The sequence below is a fragment of the Apis mellifera genome, linkage group LG11 (assembly GCF_003254395.2).
Source record: "Apis mellifera strain DH4 linkage group LG11, Amel_HAv3.1, whole genome shotgun sequence".
NCBI classification, from domain to species: domain Eukaryota; kingdom Metazoa; phylum Arthropoda; class Insecta; order Hymenoptera; family Apidae; genus Apis; species Apis mellifera.
Genome location: NC_037648.1, coordinates 13278351 through 13290857, shown reverse-complemented (window position 1 = coordinate 13290857; position 12507 = coordinate 13278351). Strand labels below are relative to the sequence as shown.

Below are 12507 nucleotides of genomic sequence, written 5' to 3'. Positions count from 1 at the left end.
GAGAAAAAAAAAGAGAGAAAATTAATTTTAGTAGGAAAAAGAAATCGTTCGTTAATTCGATTCTCGCCTCTTTTTCATTTCGTCCCAGTGATACCAGTTTTTATTAACATTTATTCCCTCCCCCTCCTTTTTTTCTTCGCTCTCGAATTTTTTTAAATTCATCGTGGATTCGAGGAAAATGGCCTATGTACGTGATATAATCTACCACCATTTATTTGTCCACGAAATTAAATTTCGAGAATTGAGAATTACGAGCGTAATTTTGCATGTAGGATGAAAGATGAATTACGTGATTAATCATCGTGATTCCGGATCGTTAAATCTGCGAGATCACGGGCTCTTCGAAAGCCACAGCTTTTTTTTGCAAAACTGTGTAAAAACAATAATGAATACTTCGATCGTCGAGAGAGAATGAGAGAGAATGAGAGAGAGGATGATAATGTTTTTTCAAAGAGATTTTTTGGATTTCATTTTTTTCGCATGAATCGAGTGATAAGATAATCACCTTTCGACATCGTGTTCCAGTGACAATTTTTTGGGATCAGAGAATATTGGGTCGATTGACGAGGCGGTGAACGAACACACGAAAAAAAAAGAAAAAAAAGAAAAAAAAAAGAAAAGAAAAGAAAGAAAGAGGAAAAAACAGAAAAAAAAAGAAAAAAAAGAGAGAGACTACATAGCGTTATTTTTTAAAGATTTAAAAGGCGAGAGAATTATTTTAAACGGGAGGGACGAAGCGTTTTTGTGTTTTTTTTTTTTTTTTTTTTTTTTTTTAGTTCAAGCGATCGATCCCTTCTCTTAGAGTATTTAAACGGAGGAAAAAGGAGGAAAGGAAAAAAAAAAAATAGGAAAAAAGAAAAAAAAGAAAAAAAAAGATAAGAAAAAGGGTCCAGGGGCGGTTGTTTTTTAATCGTTCGACCTCGTTGTATTTTTCGACTGTTCGAGATTCGAGTATTTTTTTAACCGAATGGAATTTTTCCAGCGACGCGAAATATTTCGAAATATCAACGAATCCTATACACACACATATATATATATATATCTCATATTGTCGCGTGTCGTTTTTGAAAAAAAAAAAAAACAATTATTCTCGACGCTCGCGTTGAAAAGAAAAAAAAACGAAATCGAATTCGAACATGTATATTCGCTTTACAAAAAATGTACACTCTCGTCCCTATATAAGAGTTTTATTAACAAAACCATGTTTTTATACCATGTGATCAAGTAAATTACCTTTACTGATGAAAAAAAAAAACGAATCGAATATTTTTTGTGATCCTGTTATGCATATCAGTCTTTCTACAATTTTTCTAGGCTAAACCTTTTTTTTTTTAATAAAAACTTTGTCGATCGAGGCTTCTCGATTTATACACACACACACACAGACACACACGTACACGTATACACGTACACGTATATTTATACGATTATATTATCGGAGGAGCACAATTTAAAAGAATCGAAGAGAAGATGAAGGAGTGACGATTATATTTATTTCTTCTTCGATCCCGTAGAATTCTCGATGGAACAGAGATGGGAAAGGAGTTTTTGAATTTTTTGGGAGCGCTCAAACACAATCGTTTTAACGCAAATTTAACGCCATTTTAATTAAGAGATTAAAGGAAGAAGAAAAAAAAAAGAGATACAGAATAAAAAAAAGAGAGAGAGAAAGAAGGAAAAAGAAGGCACGAGGAGACTAATATAAACTCGTCGTCGGTTCCGTCCAACGTATTTTTATAAGTGGAGAGAAAGTGCGAGAGCCACGAGAGGAAGTGTGAGTGTATGTGTATTATTATTTCCTTCGATCGTCATCCATTCGCGGATTTGTGTTCTTTAACACCTTGGCCGCGTTAAAAGTTTTCCTAAATCTATCTAAAACTATCATTTAATATTATATTTCATCCAAAAATTCCATTTGAAAAAAAGAAAAAAAAAATAAACTAGTAAGATAAATTATTTAACTAGCTTGAATTAATTATTTCCAAGAAATAACGCGCGACCGAGCGAGAAGAGAGATATCACGTTTCGCAGGCCGAGGTGTTAAACGAAGTTCAAAAGCGCATCCTCGTGCTCGATCATTGCATCGTACGTGTACATAAACGCCTTCGTTGTTTAAGCCTTTGCACTCCTAACGAACAAATACTACGAGCTGCCTACGCTCAATTAATTGTAACTCGACACACTCGAACTACATAGAGCTTACGACTGTAAACTTAGGATTTAATCGAAGGAACGTTGTAAACGTTGTATAAAAATATTTGTGCAAGTGATTCCGAACCTCCGCGTGAGCGAAAACGAGAACGCATAGCTCTTAGGTATTATAAGTTGTAGCCGTATTTTTATCGATCACCTTTTCTTTTCGTTTCTTTAATTTTTTCCCTCCTTTTTATCGTATCATTCGTGCCAGTTTAATCGTTTATAGGTAAAAATAATCGTTTTTCCCTTTTTTTTTTTTTAACGATCAGTGTTTAATATATACACACACTCGTAAATCGATCGAGAAAAGAGACTTGGAGACTTTTTATTTTTTTTTTTTCGTCGTTAAGGATTGTTTCGAAGCGTTGCGAAACACATTTTTATCGTATAGTAACAGTAATTTGCGATAATAATCACGATGATATACGAGCGAATATATATTTGTATTCGTAAACACGGTTCAATTATGAAACGGCGATTGAGGTTATGGGACGATTAAGATTAATATTAATATACGAATATATATATATATAATATAATATATATATATATATATTATATTGATGAGCCTGCTAGAAACGTTCTAGTTTTGTACGTTTAATATGTAAATAACAATATAACGATATTTTCTATTATTAATCGTACTATTCCTCGTACTATTTGCGATTCGCACCAGTGCAAAGGATTAAAAGGCCTGCGGAGCGCGCATGCGCAGGGACGATTTGTTGATTAATTTTATTTTCTATTCTGCTTTCCCCGTATCGCCTTGGAAGGATCGATGGGAGACGGTACTACGTGTAAAGAAAAGAAAAAAGAAAAAAAAAAAAAAGAAAAAAAGAACAAAATTTTCTATATATTTTATCTATAGTTCTATTTGGACTGATATATTTTTTAAGAAATTAATAATAATAATAGTAATAATAATAATAATTATTATAATTATGATAACAATAATCTTAGTAGTAATCATAGTAATTGGAGATTTAATAAAAAAAAATAATCTACTTACTAGATGGATTAGACGAATTTACATTATTATTAGCGGAGCCTTGATTAGATGATTGAAGTAATAAAATAAACCAATCGAATGATTTCGATCAATCGAAATTATTTTAGACTGGTACCGTCTAGTTCTTTTTCCGATTAAGCTTAGTTTCTTTTTTTTTAAACCCTCTTACTTATCGCATCTTTCGTAGAGCAAATCGTAGCTAAAAGTTACTACATTTTTTATCGAAGTAAGGTGGGGGAAAAAAAAAAGATGTACAATTTTTTTTTTTTTTTCCTCTCTCATCGAGCGTTAAACGATCCAATTTTTGTAATTCAACGAGCTTGTCATTCTTACTTACTACTACTGCCTTTAACTATACTATACTATACTATTTATCAGTTTCTTCGTTCCCACGCGTTCCTTTCCGCGTTCAACGCGTTGAACGAACAAACTGAACGAACAACCGTTCATGGACAGCTAAGAAAAAAAGAAGAAAATAATAATAATTCTACGGAAAATTTACGAAACAAAATTTTCTAAATTTACCTTTATCCCTTCTCATCCCCGATCTTAGGAATCATCCGTCTTTTTTTATCAATTTACGAAACCAAAAAAAAAAAAAATCCCCATCAACTCGATCGAACTCATCCATCAATTTTTCTTTCTTTTTTTTTTTTTTCTCCAAACGGCGAAAGAGACACGAGATGACGAAAATAAAAAAGGGAAAGAGAGAGATTTCTGAATAGAGAGATCGAGATACCGTGAAACGAAGCGCAAATATTCATAATCCGTGAAATATCACGGTCGTTCTAAAACGGGCCACGCGTGGCGGCTGTTTGCATCTAGATTATGTATTCATGGGATTATTCGAGGGGAGGGGAGGGGTGGCCGTGCAACCCCTTCATCGATCACGAATATCGAACGCTTAAGAGGGTTATCGCTTCGAATACCGTTGCAACTCGATATCCCCCCTTTTTGTGTTAAAAAAACGCATCGAATAATTCATTTAATCATCAAATTTAATTTGACTCGTGAATTTTTTCTAATTAAATTCACCAACTATTCGGATCGGATAGATTCTCAGGAACGAATCAGGTGCAGGAGAAAAAACGTAGGAAAGGGAGGGTGGGTCTTCGTTGTTGTGACGGAGATAAGTTAAGCCCTGTTCTTGTCGCCACCTCGAGCGTCGAAAATGCTGTTTTCTCACAAAACGCCGGCAACAATGCAAAGACGAAAGACCTAGCCGGCCTCTTCTCCCCCCTCCCCCTCTCGAAAGGCCTAAGCGGATTATCCCTCAACTTAGCAGAAAGCGATACTCGAGAGCACACCTACGAATCGATGATACGCGTCTTTTTATTATTGTCATCGAAACCGTCCCCTCGTCATCGTTTCCTCGCCTCCTTTTCTGTGTCCATCCTCGTGTAATCGCTATCTACCGAAGATCTTCCTCTTCTTCTTCCTCCTCCTCGAGCGGACCTTCTCAGCCTTTGTGCCCTTTCTCCCCTCCCGTCTTTCTTTTATTTTTTTTTTAGCCAGGGATTCCAGCAACAATATCCCTCACGCAAGCGAGAGATATTATTAACAGTTAGGAAATTTTAATCGTCGTCAAGGATCTATTCGGACCCATCCGGGTTTTTCACGAAAACTCGGATGGTAAAGAGGATTATTGGAAGGGTGTGCAGAAACAGGGTGTTCCTGTTTTTTCTTCTTTTTTTTTTTGCAACTTACACGGTTAAAATAAAAAAAGAGAGGAAGGAAGGAAGGAAGAAAGGAAAAGAGAAAGGGAGGAAATCATTGGCTCGTAAATATAATCGGGGCAGGGGTTGGTCGGTGGGCAAACGGCGATGGGATTGGCTAATTACCGTGCGGAGGGGTGCGCGTGACGTCACTGGGCGTGCACGCGCCGCGATTGGCCGAGTGGAGGGATAGGGTCGTCGCTCCCCTCGTCGTCCGCGCGGGGACGAAACGCGGACGCGTGAAATTCCGGGGGAGGGAAGCGTTTTCGCGAGTGGAAAGCGGGGGGACAAAGGAAAAAAGGGAGGGGAGAGGCGGTGCTCTCGGCACGGTTCGATCGATAATCGTCGTCGCGGCGCCCACCGTCGTCCATCCTTCTTCCTCCCGAGCGATATCTCGTTTCGTTTCGTTTCGTTTTATTTCTGATAACCATAACCGACGAAGATTCGGTTATTCTTATTCCCCTGGTTTTCGTTTAATCAACTTAGCACACGCCAGTTGCCAAGTAATTTGAATGACAATGCCGGTGTGTTATAAATAAACGCCGGGTTCTCGAAAGAGTATGCGAGCGAAATAGGAAATGGGCAAAGTTTGGAGTTTCTAAAGTGTCGGGCCGCGATAATTCAAGGAGGTCACGCACACGCCAGATGGGACCCGCGCACTCTGCATGCGTGCACAGCGCGCGTGGATTTCGTCGGATTCCCGTCGCACGATATTTGCAGCTGGCGTAAGGAAACGCACGGGATCCCGAGAGCACGTGCTGCTCTCCTTTCCTTTCCTCACAATTTTCCTCTCCGTGAATTTCCGACCGATTGACGAGATTCCTCGATCGATAAGAAAGAAATCTTCGCGACGAGAAATAAGAGAACGGTGTAAAAATAGATAAATAATTTTACGAGAAATATCTTTACGAAGCAAACCGTGTTTCAATCCCATGGCGGGATTGCGACGGCATTGGCAAAGGCAGGCGCGTTGAAATAATGTTCCGTGACACCGCGAATTCGCTCCACCGATCCAGCAATCCGGTCAGCATCCGTACAAGGCGGACCGTTATCGGCCGGCCACCGCGTATCGCCGACAACCATTGTCAACCGACGCGCGTGGTCGCCGATCAACGTGACGAGACCTTGCGTGTGCCTCTTACATATAGGATTACGGTATCGATATCGAATTATACGCCGTCTTGAATCGATACCGGTGGAGAAGAAAAAAAAAAACTCGCCCGACCTCTCTCTCTCTCTCCCTCCCTCGAGAAAGGATCCCCCTCCTCCTTCTCGACCGTGCGCACTGGCGTGGAATCTCCTTTCCTTCAACTGCCTCCTTCTTTCTACATTCGATTGAATTCCTCCAAGATTTGTTATTAATATCGTTCTGATTTTTCTTTCCAATTACTTAAAGATTCTTGGCAGGAATCTTTGGTAGAAAGTCTTTAGTCACGAGTTTTTTGCATTCACGTCGAATGGAATCACAAAAAATGTGAAGGAGGGGGGAGACTGCGAAAAATAATCGAACAAAGAAGAGAGCGGTAATTAAATTAAGCGAAAGGAATGAGAGAGAGAGAGGGAACTCGAATATTCCGATTGATCATGGCTGAAACACGTCTTTCTTTACGGGCAAACTGTTTACCTTCTATACTCGTAAATACGAGGGAGATAAATAAAAGAATTCAATTCGAGACGAGAGGGACGAGAGAAAGTAACCGTTGCGAGACGAGGTAAAACCGTGGCGAGTCCTCTTTTGTGCGGTTTCGCGCTTATGCCATTTTTCTCGTCCTCCTCGCTGCTGCACGATCACCATGACCAGCGTCCTTCCCCATTCACAGAAGACAAAGTAACCGTGTAATCGAGCCTCTCCTCGAGGAAGCTCCTTCCGATCCGCTATCTTCTTTTTTCTCTCCTTTTTTCCCCCTCTTTGTGCCCCATCCTTCGCCGATTCCTTCTTTCTTTTCGCACAGCCCGGATGCTCCCTTTCGTTCCACTCGGAAACGGATAAAATTGGACGAAATTGATGGAAAAGCGGGATTGAAATTTCTTTCTCGGAAAAAAATGGAAAACTCTTTTTTATTTTACGATTGTCTCGACAAAGAAACGAACACTTGTACACTTTTCGATTAAAGGAATGAACAAATCGATATCTTTGTTAATTATTACGAAATCGAGCATGGATAAAGAAACGAATGAGAGTTGCTTTTCGAGCGAAAGAATGGTTAATTACGTGGCCCTCTGTTGTTGGACAAGAGGAATATCGTAGCAAAGATTGTAGCACTCGAGGAATCGTGACTCGGTCGCGTCAAAATAAACATCTGCTGAGGTGCTCGATCCTTCAGAAGGACCTCTTCAGAAACTCTCGGAGAGGAGAAGGGTCAGCTTGCGCAAACACGATCGGCAAACAGGCACGAGACTATTTTCTATTTCCGGCCGGGAGCACGCGTGGAAAGTCAAACGAATGATCGATGGATTGACCGTCTCCTCTTTCCCTCCGATCCTGAAAATAGTTCAATATTTATCCATATTTACCATCTTTCAAACACGACTTTTACCCATAATCCCTCTTATACACTCTTTTTACACTTTACCTTTCGATCGAAATTCGACGAGTTTCAACGAACAAGTTTAATCTCTCGATGTACACTTTCTTTTTTCACGTTACATTAATTTCAAATTTTATCATCATATATACCGATAAAAAGAACTAGAGCTATGTATTAAATTTCACGTATGAATTAATACCCGTGTTAAATTCGATCAACACACTCAACGTCACAGTCCGTGTATCTGTTATAACCTCAAACGGCGTTAAGCTTCGACGTATCCCCGCGATACGATCAATTTTCGCACACCTCGATAAACATCTAAATGCTCAAAACACTCCGTCGTTGAAACACTTTTCGTAAAAAACTACTCTGTATCGAAACTATCGTGCGTCTTGATTGTTAAAAAAGAGGAAAGGATTGTTAGAAGAAAAATAAGAGAAAAAAAGTATCGAGAGATGGCGCGCTGTGCACTCTCCTCCGCAATAGTACCATTTAAAGTGGTTCAAAGTGGGTTTTAATTGAAAGGCGCGTAACGGCTGATTAAGCCGGGCGGAAGGGGAGTTTTCAATTCACGCTCGCGCGCGAAAAACAAAAGTTGACTAAGGAACAATGGGTGTCGCGCGCACGGAATCGGATTGATTAAAACGAGAATTAGGGAAATAAAGGCTCGCAAAGTCCTAATTACGCCTAGCAGCTTATCGCCTGACCTTATGTCGACCGTTCCAGATTGCCAGCTAACTTTACGAGACCTGACATCCTTTTTTTGCCTTTCGTGCTCGGTTAACACGAAAACCCGAGATTTCTCGCTTCGTTGTAACGGACCGGCCGACGGTAGGCGACCGTTCGGGACCGAGGAGAATTGAAATCGTTCGTAAAGATGAAGAAAATTTAACTATATAATTGTTTCGAGTAAATATTTGTCGAGCGAAAGAAAATCGTTAAAGAAAATTTAAATATTTAAAGGAAACAGGATCCCACGGACAATAGGGCTAAGATTTAGGATTTAAGCCCAGGATTTTAGACCCCTTTTAGATTATTCGAAAGTTGTAGCTACCTCTATTATTAATTTTTATTGCTCCAAGGTAAATACCGAATTGTAACCGAACAGAGACATTCTATTCCCAATTGTCTTGGCACCGTAAACACTTGATAAATACATGTAACGTTTCGCTCCAATTCTATTCCGACAAAATTATTTCCAAAATACTTTCGAATTCGACCAAATTTCTTCAAACACTTCAAATAAATAATTCCTCGAAATAAAGTAAAAATTCATCGACTCGGCTCGAAAAAAAAGAAAAAAGGAAAAGAAGCGGAGAGGAAATGCTCGCGGGTGGATAACACACCGGCTGCGCTTTACGATCCCTTCCCTCACCCCTTCCCTCACCCCCCTTGAGAAACGGTTGCGCACAATATACAAAACGTTAATATCCTGCGACGAGGAGTTAATGGACACGCTCGAGGCTTCCCCGGTTAGGTAGGCCCGCTCATAATATATAGTCGATGTAACAAGGTTATAAAACCGGGTGCAGGGAACCCCTTTCGCCCGTTTCGCGCGCCTCCAAGAGTCCGGCCACGTTTTCAAACGTGACGAGGACAAATTGTGGATGCACGCCGCTCCCTTGCACGCGTCCCTCCCTCGCTCCACACCCGCCCTTCCTCCTTCTCGTGATCGATGATCCTACCAGGTGATGCACCCTCTCGTTAAAAACCCCCCCTCCACGAATTCTCTCCTTGTTCTTCTCCTTCTTTTTTTCTCGCTCTGTTATTAGCTAGAATCAGGGTTCCTTTTCTCTCTCTTCTTCTATCTTTTTTCTTTCTTCTAGTTGATTTTTTCCGGGATGACTCGTCGCTCGCCTTGCTGTATTGTAGAATTTAATCGTGTGCCGATTCGTCTCGGGGGCGGGTTCATGAAAAGATCGTGTGTGTCGAGAGGAGACGCAAATTTGGAAATTTATATTCGAGGATTTATTTAGAAGATTATGAATGAGAATGAGGAAAGTGAAAAAGGAAGATTTTTAGAGGCAAGTTTTACTATTATAAGTTGAGTAGAGATATATTTGAGGCTTTATTAAGAAGATTATGAATGGGAATAAGGAAAGTGAAAAAGAAAGATTTTTTCAACTTTTGCTATTATAAGTCGAGTAGAGATATATTTGAGGCTTTATTAAGAAGATTATGAATGAGAATAATGAAAGTGAAAAAGGAAGATTGTACAGAGATTTTTAGTATTTGCAATTTTTATTCTATTACAAATTAATGATGTATGGATGAACCAATTTAACTTAAAAATTTAAATAAAAATAAATTAATTATCATACATATTATTCATAACTTTGTATATATAATTATTTAGGTTAGTATGAAAATTTAACTTAAATTTTTGAATTTTTAAAAAATTTTTTTTAAATATATATATAGATAATTGTATATATATATTTATAAATTAATATTATCCATGAATTTGAGGCTTTATTAAGAAGATTATGAATGAGAATAATGAAAGTAAAAAAGAAAGATTTTTAGAGGCAACTTTTGGTATTATAAGTCGAGTAGAGATATAATTGAGGCTTTATTAAGATTATGAATGGGAATAATGAAAGTGAAAAAGGAAGATTGTACAGAGATTTTTAGTATTTGCAATTTTTATTCTATTTTACAAATTGAGTAGAGATGTATATATATGAAGCAATTTTTAATTTAACTTAAAATTTAAATAAAAATAAATTAATTATCATGCATATTATTCATAACTTTGTACATATAATTATTTAGGTTAGTATGAAAATTTAACTTAAATTTTTGAATTTTTTAAAAATTTTAGAAAAATGTTAAAAAATAATGATTCAATAAATATTTATATGTATATAGATAATTGTATATGTATATTTATAAATTAATATTATATGTATATTTATATATTAATATATGTATATATAATATTTTATATTTTTTTATTTTATATTTTATTTGCAATTTTTGTTATTACAAATTGAATAGAGATGTATCTATGAATTTGTGGCTTTATTAAGAAGATTATTAATGAGAATCAGGAAAGTGAAAAAGAAAGATTGCACAGAGATTTTTAGAGGCAACTTTTGCTATTAAAAATTGAGTAAAGATAAAAGATCAAGATAAAGATAAAGATTCAAGGCTTTATTAAGAATATTATCAATGAGAATCATGAAAGTGAAAAAGAAAGATTACATAGAGATTTTTAAAGGCCATATTTGCAACTTTATAAGTTCAGTAGAAATATATTTGAGGTTTTATTAAGAAGATTATCAATAAGAATGATAAAAAAGAAAGATTGTACAAAGATTTTTAGAAATATTTGCAATTTTTGCTATTACAAATTGAGTATTATTAAGAAGATTATGAATGGAAATCACAAAAGTGAAAAAGAAAGATTGTACAAGATTTTTAGAAACAACTTTTGCTATTACAAGTCAAATAGAGAAATATTCGAGACTTTGAATTATGAAAGTGAAAAAGGAAAATTATATAGAAATTTTTAGAAGCTGTATTTACAATTTTTGTTATTACAAATTGAGTAGAGATATATTCGAGGTTTTATTAAAAATATTATCAATAAGAATCATGAAAGTGAAAAAGAGAGATTGCACAGAGATTTTTAGAAGCAACTTTTAATAGTACAAATATTCGAGGCTTTATTAAAAATATTATCAATGAGAATCATGAAAGTGAAAAAGAGAGATTGCACAGAGATTTTTAGAGGCAACTTTTGACATTACAAGTCGAGTAGAGAAATATTCAAGTCTTTATTAAGAAAATTATCAATGACAATCACAAAAAAGAAAGATTGCACAGAGATTGTTAGAGGCAACTTTTGTTATTACAATAGAGATATATATCCAATTCGAAGCTTTATAAAGAAGATTATGAATGAGAATGACGAAAACGAAAAAGAAGTCCTATTTGCAATTTTTGTTACAAATTACAAATTGAATAGAAATGTATCCATGTATGAACCAATTCGAGGCTTTATTAAGAAGATTATGAATGGGAACGACGAAAGTGAGAAAGAAAGATTTTTAGAGGTGTTGAGCGACGAATGAATGAGCATCCTAAACGGCGCGTTTCTTAGACACGCTGTCTTACAAATATAGACGTTAGGGTATTATATTTCTCGGTAGAAGGAGGCGATGTCGCGGAAAACGGTCCACGTTTCCCACAAGCGGAAGGATGGATGCGTAGGAGGGGAGGTCGTTAATCGCGGGGCATCGAGCAGACATCAGAGAAACGTCTGGCAGGAGAAACAAACAGAGCAGTGAGATCGTAGCCGTGGCTTTTATTATCGGCGTAAGCGCGGTTTTATTACGACGAAAAACTGTTTGGACCGCCGTCAGGGCTTAACCTTCCGGAGAGGGGACTACGAAACGATCCCCTTTGACCAGCGCCGACATCCCCTCCATCCTCCTCCATCCTCCGATTTCTCTTCCTTCTCTTCGTCCCTCCTTCTTCGAAACAAATTGCTCGTCTCCTTTTCGAGGAGAGAAAGAAAGACGCGAAATTATTGGAGAAAGGAGTAAGAAATTGTCCAACTCTGATCTCTGTTATATAATAAAATGTAGAAAATAATTTTAACAACCGAGTTTATCAATTAACATCGTGAAGATGAAGAATTCAAGAGGTGAAGAGGTGGTCCAACTCTGATCTCTGTTATATGATAAAATGTAGAAAAATAATTTTAATGACAGAATATCAATTAAGATCGTGAAGATGAAGAATTCAAGAGGTGAAGAGGTGGTCCAACTCTGATCTCTGTTATATAATAAAATGTAGAAAAATAATTTTAACGACAGATTATCAATTAAGATCGTGAAGATGAAGAATTCAAGAGGTGAAGAGGTGGTCCAACTCTGATCTCTGTTATATAATAAAATGTAGAAAAATAATTTTAACGAGTTTATTAATTAACATCGTGAAGATGAAGAATTCAAGAAGTGAAGAGGTGGTCCAACTCTGATCTCTGTTATATAATAAAATGTAGAAAAATAATTTTAACAACCGAGTTTATCAATTAACATCGTGA

At 37.0% G+C, this 12507-nt stretch overlaps 1 long non-coding RNA gene across 1 annotated transcript; it reads right to left on the bottom strand.

Moving 5' to 3' along the window:
- Positions 1-3353: 3353 nt before the first annotated feature.
- On the bottom strand, positions 3354-7949 carry LOC100578154. Its single transcript, XR_120311.4, has 2 exons — positions 7494-7949; positions 3354-7402 (listed from the first exon to the last, which is right to left on the bottom strand). It is a non-coding gene; the product is annotated as an uncharacterized LOC100578154 (long non-coding RNA).
- Positions 7950-12507: the final 4558 nt, after the last annotated feature.